We start from the raw sequence: 15,503 nt of genomic DNA, 5'->3' as shown, positions 1-15,503 counted from the left end.
TCTATCCGCCTCCCACTCTCTCCCTATTTATTTCAAAACCCCCTTCCCCTCCCCCTTTTCTGATGAAGGGTCTAGGCCCGAAACGTCAGCCTCTCTGCTCCTATGATGCTGCTTGGCCTGCTGTGTTCATCCAGCCCTGCACCTTGCTGTCTCTTGACAGTTAATTGTTAGTCATCTAACTGGTGCATTCTCCTTGTCCACACCACTACAGATCAGAGTCCACTTTCCATACAGTCAACACTCTCACCTCATACTGTATATAATATGTTATTTCCCTGTAGCACTGTCTTGAGGATGTGCTGGAAGTTATCCGTAGTGTCCAGACCAATATATGTCCCTCAAGCAAAAACAGATTGGCGTTATCGCATTGCTGTGTGAGAGATCTTGCTATGCATAAATTGTCATTTTCCTGTGATTACAGCATTTGAAAAGTAACTTAGTTGCGAAGTCCAATGGTTGTGAAAACTGCAAAATAAATGTAACCCTTTCTCTGCTTATTACATCTTTTTCGCTCTTTCTCTCTTTCATTCTTCTTTTCATTCCCTCCTTCCCTTGATTCCATTTGACGAAGAGCAAGGTAGTTCTCCTGGATATCTTCAGCTCACACGACAAGAACAGCATTTATTAGTTGCCCATGGATACTTCCAGGTTTTTATGGTTTTAAATGGTTGACAACATGGTTGGTGGGGTCAATAGAAGCTGGAACAAGTTCCCTCCTGGCACTTGTGAATCTCTCTGGGGGTAATCCTTCCTTCCTCTTACATAGAGCATAGAACATTGAACTGTACAGCATTGGAATGGGCCCTTCGGCCCACAACTTCATGCTTAACATGATGCCAAATTCAACTAATTCCTTCTGCCTGCCCTTCTTCCACATCCCTCCACTCCTTGCGTATTCATGTGCTTATCTAAAAGTCCCTTAAACGCCCGTATCGTATCTGCCTCCTCCATCACCCCTGGCAGCACATTCCAGACTCCTACCACTCTCTGTGTAAAAAATCTGTCCCTCACATCTCCTTTGAACTCTCCCCCTCTCGCCTTAAATGCATTTCCCCTAGTATTAGACATTTCAGTTCTGGGAAAAAGATTCTGACCGTCAACCCTGTCTATGCATCTCATAATTTATAGACTTCTATCAAGCCTCCCCTCAGCCTCTGCCGCTCCAAAGAAAATAACCTGAATTTTTCTAGCCTCTCCTTTTAGTTCATACCATCTTGTACCATCTTGATTGTTAAAGCCATAAAGAGTGAAATCAACTCAATTAGTTTTAATATGATGTGACAATTGCTGTGAGACACTGTGATGAATGTTGGAGTGTCTATCATCAGGATTCCTTAAATTAGGAGCCCCCTTGAAACGCTGCCTGTTTTTAAAGTGCTTCCCCCTTCTGGTAAAGTCTAAAATTGTCTTTCAATCATTCGCCTTTTGCCAACATCCCTCTACAAATTATAAAATGATATTCAACACCAAATGCCAAAGTATAAAAACAACAGAGAATGAATCGTTCTGAAAATATAACAAAAACATTGAACCAAAATTGCTGGAGAAACTCGGCAGATCTGGCAGCATCTATGGAAAGAAAGCAAAGTTAATGTTTGAGGCCACTGGTTTCAAAATGTTAACTCTGTTTCTCTCTCCACAGATGCTGCCAGAGCTGCTGAACTTCTCCAGCAATGTCTGTTTTTGTTTCAGAATTCCAGCATCTTTGTTTCATTGAAGAAACATTAATTAGAAGTTGCATTAAGACTGACGTTCTTTGACAGTCCCTTACACATGGAACTTGTCTTGTTGTTCCCATTACATGGCCAGGCAATGTGAACAGTGCAATTTTGTCCCGAACAGATGGGGAATTGCGGGTTATTCAGAAAAATTTAAATATTTAAACGAGTTGCCATGAATTTCCAGCTTGCAGACAGTGAGGGAGGTTCTGAAGATACAAGTGTCTGAATGATATTCTGCCCCTTGTTCATCCAACTTGAGTTACTGCTGTTCATGGGGATGGAAAGATATGACAACAGTGACCAGCACTGCAAGAGTTAAATCCAAGTCAAAGCAGCTTTCCTAACACCAGAACTCCATTGTTACTGGAAAGGTTTCCCTGTGCTGACGTGCATAATAGAGACAGCATGCTGTCCCCAGTGGATGTTCAGATTCCATCACCATGGCATTTATTGGAAACATGAACAGCTCATTAAAAACACTACTGTTATTTGTTGGGCCAACTTTGATGGTCAAGTGACCACAAATGAATCAGTTTAAAATCCTGAGCACTGGGTGAGCACTTGAATGCTGATTACACACAAACAATCTTCTTTTCACCTGCTTTTCCAGGAAGTTTTCAATTGAGTTTCAGATTAGATGGATTATTTTGAAGAATCCTTTCTTTATCCGGTTTGTCTGCTGTAGGGATCCATTGTCTGGGGTGGAGGGGGTGCTCGTTGGAGGAGTGTTGGTTACTCTTTCAGGGTCGAACTGTTGGTGACGGGAAGCTTTTAGCTGTGTATTTAATATTCAGGCTCCAGATCAGGAGAAGGATGTCAAATGATTTATTGTTGGGAGAAGGTTTGAAAAAGGAAAATAAATCATGCACTACGCTGGCCAACCTCAGCTCAGGTACTTGTTCCTATTTTGATCCTGAAACTGTTAAGTATCGACTCATGTGAAAATGCTTGATTTCATTCCAATTTTGGAAGCGAAGCAGAACCAGGCTCAATGCAACCTGGAGCAACGACACCTCATCTTCTACCTTATAGAATCCCTATGGGGGTGAAGCAGGCCATTCGGCCCATCAAGTCCACACCAACCCTCTGAAGAGCATCCCACACAGGCCCGCCCCATCCCTGCATTTCCCATTGCTAATATACCTAGCCTACGCATCCCTGAACACTTGGGCCAATCCACCTAACCTGTACTGTGGGAGGAATCCCTTGCAGAGACGAGGAGAATGTGCAAACTCCACACAGGGTGAATTCTGGCACTGAGCCACCAAGTAGCTTAAAGCCTGCAAGACTGAACATTGAGTTTAACAAGTTCAGATAATGAACACCCTCCACCATATTGGTTATCTACTCCCACACTCCCAGATACTGTTTTGTATGGGCTGCTCGCAGTAGAGCCAACACAATTCCCACCTTTCACATTCAACATTCGCATTCCACTTAACATTTATCTCCATCTCGGCTTATCATCAGCAATTCCTTTGTCTACCTCGCCTTTCTCTCTCTCTCTCTCACTCTGTCTCAGCACCACCTCCATGTACTCATTCCTAACCCCTTCGCACTGCACCCCCTGTCATCAGCAACAAATACCAGCCTTTCCCAGCTTCTGGGAGTTCTTATGGAGGATGATCAAACTCAAACGTTAACTCTGTTGTCAGGAACAAAAACAAAGTTGCTGGAAAAGCTCAGCAGGTCTGGCAGCATCTGTGGAGGAGAAAACATAGTTAACGTTTCGGGTCTGGTGACCCTTCCTCAGAACCTCAGACCCTTCTGAGGAATTCTGCAACAAGTAACTCACCACCTGACTCCCCAAAATCCTGTCCACCATCAACAAGCACAAATCAGGACTATGAGGGAATACTCCCCACATGGCTGGATGGGCGCAGCTCCAACAATACTCAAGAAGCTCAACAGCATCCAGGACAAATTGGCACCACGTCCATCACCTTTAACAACCATTCCCTCCACCAGTGATGTACAATGGTAGCAGTGTGTCTTCTACAAGATGCCCTGCAGTAACTCGCCAAGACTCCTACGCCAGTACCTTCCGAACCCGCAACCACCACTGCCAGAAGGGCAAAAGTAACAGATGCACCAGAACCTGCAAGTTCCTGCCCAGGCCTCACACTGCCCTCATTACCTGGTACCGCAACATCATTCCTTAAGTATCACTGGGTCAAAATCTGAAAGTCCCTTCCTAACAGCACTGTGTGTTTCCTATACCACATGGAAACTATTGCAGATCAAGAAGGCAGCTTACTACCACCTTCTCCAGAGGATTCAGTGATAAAAATTGGCCTAGCAAACAACCCCCACTAAGAATAAATTTAAGTAAAGGTTGCTTATGGCCACCTTCTCAACAGCAGTGTATGGATGGCCTTACCAGTGGTGCCCACTCTCATGGACAATTTTTTTTTAAACTCCACTACTTAATTCATGTTTCATTCTCATTACTGAATCAGTTACATTTTGAATGAACATCATGCAAAGGCAAAGACTGTTTTACTGGTTCTTCCCCCTTACTTTCCTCAAGGCTTGTTGGAGAGAGACAGAGAGAGATAGAAAGAAATAAAATATTATAAGAGGTGGTAAAAGACATTTGAACACTAGCTATTAACACTGTTGATTGCTAACAGCATGTAATTTTATTTCCCTTCCATCCCTGTGAGGGAACCAGGGAGAAGAGAGGGAACATCAGAGGAAGAATTATCTTTATCCACTTTGAAGCAGTTTCTATATCAAACTGGTTCAGGTTCAGGAAGGAAGTTACGAGGCATACATCACAGGATGACACACTTGGCCTACTTTAAAGGCCTCAGAAATTGGGGGGAAATGATGGAGAAAATGTTTATATCATTACAAAACTGACAAAAAAAAAGTCAAAGACCTTAAACACAACAAAGGACTCTGATATGATGGTAGGTATTGATCATGGTATTTAAATCAGAATAGAGTGGATTATTGCCAGGTGGTTGCTAAAACCCCAGAAATGTACAATATAAACAACTTTGAAATCTCGGCCTTTCCTGTTAAACAAGGCTGCAGGGAAACTTATGTCAACATTGACAAGTTCAAAGCTTCTAGATTACTGGAGGGAAAACCCACACATAAAGGTGCACAAATACTGTAGGTACTCGTTAATATTTCATGAAAGACAGAATCTGTTCATTCAAATAATTCAATATTTTTGATTTCATTCACATTGAGTGAGGAGCTCAACAGGACAAACCTCCATGCAGTGGAAGTACTTTGTATGAGGCCTAAATGTTACACAGACAAAAGCAGCCTGCTTAAAGAAAGGAGGTAATTTCTTGAGGGATAAGGAGAAAAAACAACGGAAGAGATTATTTCCACTGGCATGCATCTTCTGAAAAGAGAGAGGGTTTGTGGCCAATTTGATTTAAAAACTGTCAGGAAATGATTAACTGAAACACATTTGAAAAGCAGGCTGCCTGCCTTTGGAGATTTCATTGGCATGTTGTATCGTTTTTGTCTGCGATATTGAGGCACTTCCTCAGTGCCTGGGATCCAAAGACACCCCCTCCCCCCAATACCCCAGTATTGTTCATTGAAAAGGGAATGCAGCTCCAAATCAGCACTTTACGTCTTTTAATATCTTTGTAAGAATACCTAGGGCCAGGCTTGACTTTGTGAAGTGGCAGGATTGAGTGACTACTTTGCTTTTGCTCTTGAGTCTGTTGTGGCTTGCTTAGTGCCAGGAGATTGGAACCAAGTTGACCCTTTATGGCAGATGCTGCAATCTGAGCTGAAGAGATCTGTGACGATGGCATTGAGTCAGAATATTGCAGGCTCATGTGCCATGCCAGAGACGTGCTCATAAGAATCTGGTGTGACACTTCACTGAAGTACTGAGGGAGCCCTGCACTGTCAGAAGCTGATATTCGGAGAAGACATCAGATCTAGTTCCTGTCTCCTCTCTTTGGCAGTCATAGAGTAATACAGCATGGAAGCAGACCCTTCGGCCCAGCCAGTCCTCGCCACCCTTAATCTCAAGCCTGCGCTTGGCCCATATCCCTTCAAACGTTTCTTATTCATGTATTTATCCAAATGTCTTTCAAACATTGTAACTGTACCTGCATCCACCACTTCCTCTGGAAGTTCATTCCACACACAAACCACTCTCTCTGTGTAAAAAAATTGCTCCCATGTCATTTTTAAAACTTTATCCTCTCACCTAGTCTTGAAATCCTCCAACCTAGGGAAAAGACACCTACCATTCACCTTATCTCTGTCCCTCATGACTTTATAAACCTCTATAAGGTCACCCCTCAATGTCCTATGTTCCAGTGAAAAAAGTCTGAGCCTATCCAGCCTCTCCTTACAACTCAAACCTCCATTCCTGGCAACATCCTGGTAAATCTTTTCTGAACGCTCTCCAGCTTCATAATATCCTTCCTACAACAGGGAGACCAGAACTGGACACAGCTCTCCAGAAGAGGCCACACCAACATCCTGTACAACTTCAACATAACATCCCAACTTCTACACTCAAAGGTCTGAGCAACAAAGGCAAGCATGCCAAATGCCTTCTTAACCATCCTGTCTGCGTGTGATGCAAACTTCAAAGAATTATGTACCTGAACCCGTAGATCTCTCTGTTCTACTGCACTACCCTAGTCATTGAAGATCTGACTGCAGCATTTCAAAGTAGGGCAGATGACTGTCCCCCTGGTGTCCTGGCCAATATTTCTCCTCAAATCAACATCACTGAAAAGGAATAGATTGTTGTTCAGGGGAATCTGCTCCTCACACACTGGCTGCTGTTTCCCTACATTGCAACAAAGCCTACATTTGGCAAAAGAACAACTGCATTGTCTGTGAGGTATTTTGGGGTGTCTTGAGGCTATAAGAGTTCACCTCCTACCTTTATGGATCTGGATGGGTGGGCCTGGCACTAGACTATTCCCTTGAAAGCCAGTGCCTCAAGTAATAGGAAGTTGCAGACCTGGATGATGATAAATGGTGGAGTTTTTCCCTCCAGTAGAATTCCTGCACTCACTTGAGAATGTCTGATCCTTGACTTTTGTCAAGCTATGCTTATATTGGCTGACTAAATAACTGGGATGGCTTCCTATGGAAAACATATTAGGTAAACAAACACTTTATTAATGAGGACTGTTGTGATTCCATACCAGTAAGTTTTATTTTTCATACAGACAAAAAGTGAGATCCAGGAGACCTAAAGAATAAAGTAGCAAGATTTCACAAGGCATCACAATTCATCACTTTTGTCAATCTGGCCTTGAATCCCTTTTCCTTAAGAGCTGCCCTGTCACACACTGCCTCAATGATTGCTCTAGCTCTGCTTGATTGTCCTCCTTTCCTTAGTCTACACTCATCTGGAATCTGAAAACTGCACTTAAGCATTTCTCCACATGCGCAACTCTAGCTTTTCACTGATAGATAACTTCGCCAAGCTGAAAACTGCACTGGCTTTTCTCTGAGCTCAAATTTTGATCGACTTTTCAACTTTTCAATCCTTACACTCTCAGATGCGCTGAAGGGTTCTGCTCACAGGCATGCTCCGAGTACCTCACAAGCTAACTTCACCAAGCCAAACCTTCCTTTGTGTCTTTTCTTCCACCTTAGCCCCAGCTACAGAGCTATTTAACTGATTTTGACTTCTCACTGGGTCCCCAACTACATAGTTCCCATATAGACTGGTTGCCTTCCCGGCAGTGTAGCTGAAAAGCAGAACCATTGATTCTGACCTGATCCCTGATCTCTCCTGTTGGAACCTAGCAATAGACCTGCCATCGAGCAACTCTTGGAACTTGTCATTCCCTAAATGCAGTGCTCCCACAGAATGCTGGAACTGGATTTCTATAGACTATATTCTATAGACCAATTCCTCTGGTCCCATGCAGGACAATGTGCGGTAAGACTTAACCTCTGGTTTGTCTTTAGCAATCTCTTTTGCTCCAACCCATTTGGTGTCCCTTTCTTGGAGGTTCTCCTTAAATGTATTTCACCAGGGCTTCTTTCAATGGTCATGTCTTCATCCTCCAAATGGCACAGTTTCATTCTATTGCCACAGTGGTGGGGAGTAAGTCTGGAAGACAACATACATATCTTCCCGGTTTTAGTCATTTCTTCATCACAGTGTCCCACAGTTGCCTCTAACCATCCTGTGGTTTATTGTCAAGATGTTGGTTCCAATCCCAGCTTGTAGCATTGTCATAGATACATAGAGTTATACAGCATGGAAACAGGCTATTTGGTCCAACTCGTCCATGCTGGCCAGATATCCTAACTTAATTGGGTCCCATTTGCCAACATTTGGCCCATATCTCTCTAAACCCTTCCTATTCATATACCCATCTGGATGCCTTTTAAATGTTGTAATTGTACCAGCCTCCACCACTTCCTCTGGCAGCTCATTCCATATACGCACCACCCTCTGCGTGAAAATGTTGCCCCTTATGTCCCTTTAAAATCTTTTCCCTGCCACCTTAAACCTATGCCCTCTAGTTTTGGACTCACCTACTCTGGTAAAAAGACTTTGGCTATTGACTCTATTCATGATGCTCATGATTTTATAACATCTATAAGGTCATTCCTCAGCCTCCGACACTCCAGGGAAAATAGCCCAAGCCTATTCAGCCTTTCCCTATAGCTCAAACTCTGGCAACTTCCTTTTAAATCTTTTCTGAATTCTTTCAAGTTTAACAACATCCTTCCTATAGCAGGGAGACCAGAATTGAACCCAGTATTCTAAAAATGGCATCACCAATGTCCTGTACAGCCACAAAATGACATCTCAAATCCTATACTCAATGCACTGACCAGTAAAGGCAAGCGTGCCAAATGCCTTCTTTACCACCCTGTCTACCTGCGACTCCAATTTATAGGAACTATGCACCTGCACCCTTAGGTCCCTTTGTTCGGCAACACGAATCGCAGAGGCAATGGCATCGTGGTATTAATTGCTGGGCTGTTAATCCAGAGAGCCACATAATGTTCTGCGGACCTGGGTTCGAATCTTGCCACGGCAGGTGGTGGAATTTGAATCCAAAAAAATATCTGGAATTAAAAATCTAATGATGACCATGAATCCATTGTCTATTATCAAAAAAGCCAATCTGGTTCACTAATGTCCTTTATGGAAGGAAACTGCCATCCTTACTTGGTCTGGCCTACATGTGACTCCAGGCCCACAGCAATGTGGTTAACACTTAACTGCCCTCTGGGCAATTAGGGATGGGCAATAAATGCTGCCTGGCCAGTGATGCCCTCATCCTGAGAATGAATAAAGAATAAAAAATGCCCAAGGCCATACCATTAACTGCATAAGTTCTGCCCTGATTTGCCTTATCAAAATGCAAAATCTCACATTTATCTAAATTAAACTCCATCTACCACTCCTCAGCCCATTGGCTCATCTGATCAAGGTCCCATTGTACTTTGAGATAACTTTGTTCGCTGTCCATTACATCACCAATTTTGGTGTCACATGCAAACTCGCTAGCCATTCTTTCTATATTCTCATCCACATCATTTATATAAATGATGAAAAGTTATGGGCGCACACTAATTCTTGCACCACACCACTGGCCACAAGCCTCCACTTCAAAAAACAACCCTCTACTACCGTCCTCTGTCTCCTACCTTCAAGCCAATTTTGTATCCAAATGGGTAGCTCCCCCTGGATTCCGTGTAATCTAACTTTACTGACCAGTCTACAATGCGTCATTAATAGTGACCGTGAAACTATCTTATTTTTAAAAATCATTCGTGGGATGTGGGTGTCGCTGGCTGACCAGCATTTATTGCCCATCCGTAGTTGCCCTTGAGAAGGTGGTGGTGAGCTGCCTTCTTGAATTGCTGCAGTTCTCCTGCTGTGGGTTGACCCACAATGCCATTAGGGAGGGAATTCCAGGATTTTGACCCAGTGATCATTGAGTTAATCCATCAGGTTGTAAAACCATCAGGTTGATTCATGCCCTTTAGGGAAAGGAAATTTGCCATCCTTACCTAGTCTGGCCTACATGTGGCTCTAAACCATTGTGATTGATTCCTAATTGCGTCTTCACTGGTGATGTGTCTCACCTATTATCTTACATCGAAGACATGGGTGGAAAATGTCCAACTTACGCGACATGTTCTATTCTATGTCTGACTGGCATGAATTGTAGTAGGTGTTACCATGATGAAGAGTCACAGCGTCCTGGCCATGTTGATCACCTTGGAACACTTGGAATGTCTGAAGACTCTGGAAGACTAATGCTGATGTTTGCCAATTCTTGTGTAGACCTCAGTCTGTACATCAACCTCCCTGGAGATGTTGCTTCCTTAGTGGGGGAAGTGATGAATATCCTCAATATTCTGTGGTAATGAGGGTAGTGGGGGGTGACTTGTTGTCATCCAGTCACTATGGTCTGGCTCTTCTCAAAGCTGATGCATGGTCTAATCTTCACCCAATTACTCTTGAGATTGGCGTTCATGTCTTTGAGAGTGTGTGATTCTTCAGAAAGCAAGGCAACACCATCTGCAAAATCTAGGCCTCTCAACCTGTGGGGCATGAGACACCAAAGTCCATACTCAGTAAGACCCCCCCCTTACTTAGCAGGAGGACTCACTATTGTGTTTTCTAGAGATTACTAATGATGATGGTGGTTTTCCCTAATTTCAAACATCACACAGTCAAATGGAAAGAACTCCTCAATGGATCATGAGGAAATGTATCGGAAAAGAAAACAGAAAGTGTTGGACGTACACAGTGGGTCAGGCAGCATCTGGAGAGAGTGTGAACAAAACCAGAAAGATCAATGAACAGTCAGTGGGAATGTCGATGGGCTTGTAATCCAGTCATCCCAGGATCATTCTCCGGTCTTTGCTTAGCATCCCAGCTGGCAGAATTTAAATTCAATTCATAAATCTGGGCTAATTGAAAGGGATTGGAGGAATTAATGGGACTGCAAGTTAATAAATCCCCTGGGCCTGATGATATACACCCCTGAAGGTTGAAAGAAATGGCTGTAGAAATAGTGAGTGTGTTGGTTGGTTGTTCCAGCAAAATTCCATACATTCTGAAACAGTTCCTGCAGATTGGAAAATAGAACATGTAACCCAACATTTTAAGAAAGGCGGGAGAGACAAAATGAGGAATTACAGACCTGTTAGCTTAATATTAATAGTGTGGAACATACCAGAATCAATGAAGGACTCATCTGACAGACTGGACTTGAGGCAATTTAAGAGACAACCAAGAAGAATGAAAAATAAGACAGTGGCGGGGAATCAGCGCTTTTGTCGAGAATTGAAGACAGCGGCTTCAGTTTTCTCAATGTATCTATCGGAAGAAAGCTCTGTTCATTTGGGACTGGATATTTAACACGTGGTGTGACGCATCTGAGAGCATAGGGACACTGTCCACACAGGAGATGCTGGCTTCGAGAAGAAAATTGGAGCACGTGCTTTCACTGCGAACGGGGCAAAAGATAAAATGGCAAAAGTGAAAAGGTACAACAAACAACAAATCACGCAAGGTTGCCAGAGATTAGCAGAGGTCATTTGAACAAAGATTTTAATTATTAGCTTCGAAAGGTTTGGAATTGTTTTAGTCATTGCATTTGCAACATTCAGGTTGCAAGGAGCTTAATTAACACATGGTAGGTTCATAATTGGAATCTTACAAAGGCAAAGCGTGCCAGAGCCACAAGAAAGGTTGCACTTTGACCTCAAAGGTCACCGATGACATTTCTTCACCAATACAGTAATTTGACAGAAGGATCTTTATTTCTTACCCCCGGTTTAACCTTTTTATGAAAGACCCTTATCAGCAGAACAAAGCTGTGGTCCTGTCTTGCTTGTCACTTTAGCCACATCCTTTGCCCATCATTTTGAATCAAGCAAGAAAGCAGAGGGATGTGACCTTCCCTCAGACAATGGCGGGTGTAAATGCCCTCTGACCTATGCCTGACCCTATTTGTCTTCTTATCAGGTTTCAGATAGCTGTGGGTGGCTGGCTATTAGTTACAAGTACCGTTGTGCTTTTCTTTAAATGGTATTGAGGAGTTTAGAATGTTTTCATCTGCTTTGTCGCTTTCTGTTCCGAAATGAGAGGTTCATCTGTCACATTAGGCCTGCTAAACAGCTGGGCATTACAGGGCAACAACACCTAGCAACAAAGGCTAGACCACCACCTAAGTTTAAAAAGTAAGGGGAAATTTCAATTTGCTTGCGAGTTGCAGGCATTTTCTCCCTTCCTCTCCTGAAGCGCATTTCCACAGTTTCTCAAGAGAGCCTTCATGCTCACGAGACTTGCTTTTCAGGTGCCTGGGTCCTATAAGCTCCGAAATACCCTCCCAAAACCAGTAGACTTCATCCTCCTCTTTTCTGATTAAAACCCCTTGCAGAATAGGTTTGTGGTCATGTGTTCTAACAGCTTACACACAGCACGGATTCAAATATTGTCTGTTAAGCATCCCTGTGAACATTATACTACTTTGAAGGTGGTACCTAAACAGAACTTGTTGTTGTTGTCCTGTGTCATGACTACTGCAGCATCGTAGCGTGAAATTGAGCCTCACTTTTTTATCCATGAGCTTTCAGACAGGGATTGCTGGAATATTGTCAAGAATTTGCAAATGGGCCTGGTCTCCCTCTGCCTAGCCATAGTCATTACTCTGACTGTACAACAGTTGGCCACTCTTGTGGTGCAGTGGTAGTGTCCTTGCCTCCAGTCCAGGTTCAAATCCCATCAACTTCATGGGTGGAATATGTCTTAAAAAGTAAGGTTAATTTTAAATAGAAACTTAGCAAGGAGCAGGACTTTTAACCTGGGAACCTTTCCGCTCATCATACAGTCCAGTTGAGGTACATTTGAAGCTCATAGAAGCCATATTGTGGCTAAGTTTTTGTGAAACTTTGCAATTGAATAAAATTATTGAACACTTTTGCGACTCATGAATAAATACTTATCAAGAAAAAACATGACACAGTTGTGGGAAAAGAGAAGGGGAATGGATCCATTTGATGGACTGATCGGTCACCTTCAGGGCTAAGTGTGATCACAATGGCTACGATCGATCTTCCAGCTGACTCCTTTGCTCTTGAGGAGTAACAGATGGTTACTATGGGAACAGTTGTTTCCTTTTCCTATCCCTCCAGATGTCTGCCATGTGCTTATACTGATTCTGTAGGCGGACACTAGCTAGAACCATATGGAGGGAAGGAACTTCCAGCTCACCTAACAACCCTCTCGACAGATACTGCTGGGATATTATCTCCCCATCAACTAAGGAGCAGATTCACCCTTTATGTTGTTGATATCACAGATCCCATACTGTGGCTACTCCCTGAATTCTCAAGGCAGCATTCTTACAATTTAACCCGTTTGTATTATTGATATCAATCAAATAAAATGACATACTGGCACACATTGATAGTGGGTTATAATTATTGACCAGAACTCAGCATCACAGAATCATCACAGCATTGAAGGAGGCTATTTGGCCCATTTTGCTTGCGTCAGCCCAGTAAATGAGCATTATTGCCAAGTGTCAATCTCCTGCTACCATTGCAACCTTTGCACATTATTTTTTTTAACCAAATAATCATCCAATGTCCCTTTTGAATGTCTCCATTCAAACTGCCTCCACCACATTTCCAGGCAGTGCATTCCACACCCTAACAACTCACTGGGTGAAAAAACTTTTTCTGCAGATCAGTTGAATCTCTGCCCTCTCATTCTTGATCCTTTTACAAGCAGGAACAGTTTCTCCCTATCAACTCAATCCAGACAACTCATGATTTTGAAAACCTCCATCAGGGCTCCTCTTAACCTTCTTCACTCCAAGGAGAACAGTCCCACCTTCTTCGATCTATCCTCATCACTGAAGTTCCTCATTCCTGAAGCTACTCTTTTAAACCTCTTCTGTACTCCTAGACTCTCCCACAAGGGGAAACAAGCTCTCCACACATGTCCAATCAAATCACCAAAAGTTTTTGCATGCTTCAACAAAATTCATTCTTCTAAACTCCAATGATACAGGCCGAACCAAATCTACCTATAGCGTACAGCCATACTGGTCTGAAAACTCCCAATCTCATCTGATCTCAGAGGCTAAGCTGATTTAGGCCTGATTAGTACTTGGATGGGAGACAGCCTGGCAACACCAGGTGCAGTAGGCTTGGGGTAGCATGGTGGCTCAATTGTTAGCACTGCTACCTCACAGCAGTAGGAACCCAGGTTTGATTTAACCCTGTCTGTGTGGATTTTGCACATTCTGCGTGGGTTTCCTCTGGGTGCTCTGGTTTCCTCCCGTAGTCCAAAGATGTGCAGGCTCGATGGATTATCCTTGCTAAATTACCCATAGTGTTCAGCTATGTGTAGGTTAGGTGGGTTACAGGGGTTCTGAGGATCGGTGTGGACTTGTTGGGGAGAAGGGCCTGTTTCCACACTGTAGGGATTCTATAACCTCTCCTCTTTAGACAGTGACTCCATACCTGGGATCAGCCTAGGTAACCTTCCCTCCTGCTTCCAATGCCAGTATATTTTTCCCTTAGATAAGGGAAAATACCATGAACCAAACTGTTCACAGTATTCCAACTGTGGTCTGAATTGTGTCTTGCACAGTTTTACCAAGACTCTCCTACTTTAATACCTGGTGCAAATTAGGACACAGACAAGAAAGTTTTGACAAATGCCAAGTTTGCAGATATGTAGGAGGCTAGTCAATAATGCATTGGAATAGACATTAAAAAGCGTCAAACTGTTGCGAACAACTTGAAACACCATTGAACTCTTTCGGTCACAATATTGCCCATAATATCCATTCACTGTGGACACATACACAGCTATATCTTCGTACTTTGGTGCAATAGATTTGCATCGATGTAACAGGTGAATGAGGCAGCTGCTTTAGGTTTTTATCACAGTTGGGATACAGTATACTTCCGACAGAGCTCATGTGAGAAAGCCTTTATTCTGAGTGTGAATGCAGCTGGTTTCTTTTCTCTTTTTTTGTATGTCATTCAATTCACTCATTTATCAAGTTGCTAACTTCAGAAACACGCGCCAGCGTGCGCTCAAAATCCTTCAGACAAGCTATCTGACAAATGTCCTGCTACCCTCTCAACAACTAAGGTCAGTCATGGACAAAATCATTCCCGCTTTCAATCTTGCAGCTTGAACTGTGACCCAGATATCCAGGCCATTAGTTATCCCTCTGAAACTGGTTCAGCTGGTGATTTTCCCCATTTATTCTTTTGTAACTCAAAATGGTGCCAGATTGTGGTGACAAAATGTATCTTTCTAGATATATACCACAATAAATAACTCACAACACAGCTCAGGTGTGGGATCTTGCTGTGCTCCAAAAAAAAGCGGGGATGTGTTTCCTACATTATAGTCATGACTACATTTCAAATGTACTTCCTAGGCTGGAATATAATGCTGTTTGGGATGTATGAAAGCAAGTTTCCCTCCCTTGATTTACAGGCGTGTTATTAGCAGCCCTGTGCTTAGATAAAAGCACATGGGATCATCAGCAAGTCACTACTTCCCTGCATTCAGAGAGCCACATAGAATCACTACAGTGTGGAAGCAAGCCATTCGACCCATCGAGTCCCCACCAACCCTCCACAAAGTAGCCCACCCAGACCCACCCCATGCCTGCATTTCCCATAGCTAATCCATCTAGCCTGGACACTATGAGCAATCTACCTGACCTGCTTGTCTTTGGACTGTGGAGTAAACTGGACCATCTCGTGGAACCCCACACAGACACAGGGAGAACGTGCAAACTCCACACAGACAGT

General features: G+C 43.2%; 1 pseudogene; it reads left to right on the top strand.

Annotated features, from left to right (window-relative positions):
- Positions 1–13,755: 13,755 nt before the first annotated feature.
- Positions 13,756–13,874, top strand: LOC125486680 (annotated as a pseudogene).
- Positions 13,875–15,503: the final 1,629 nt, after the last annotated feature.

The sequence above is a fragment of the Rhincodon typus genome, chromosome 31 (genome assembly GCF_021869965.1).
Source record: "Rhincodon typus isolate 14 chromosome 31, sRhiTyp1.1, whole genome shotgun sequence".
NCBI classification, from domain to species: domain Eukaryota; kingdom Metazoa; phylum Chordata; class Chondrichthyes; order Orectolobiformes; family Rhincodontidae; genus Rhincodon; species Rhincodon typus.
This window is presented reverse-complemented; position numbering and strand designations above follow the sequence as displayed.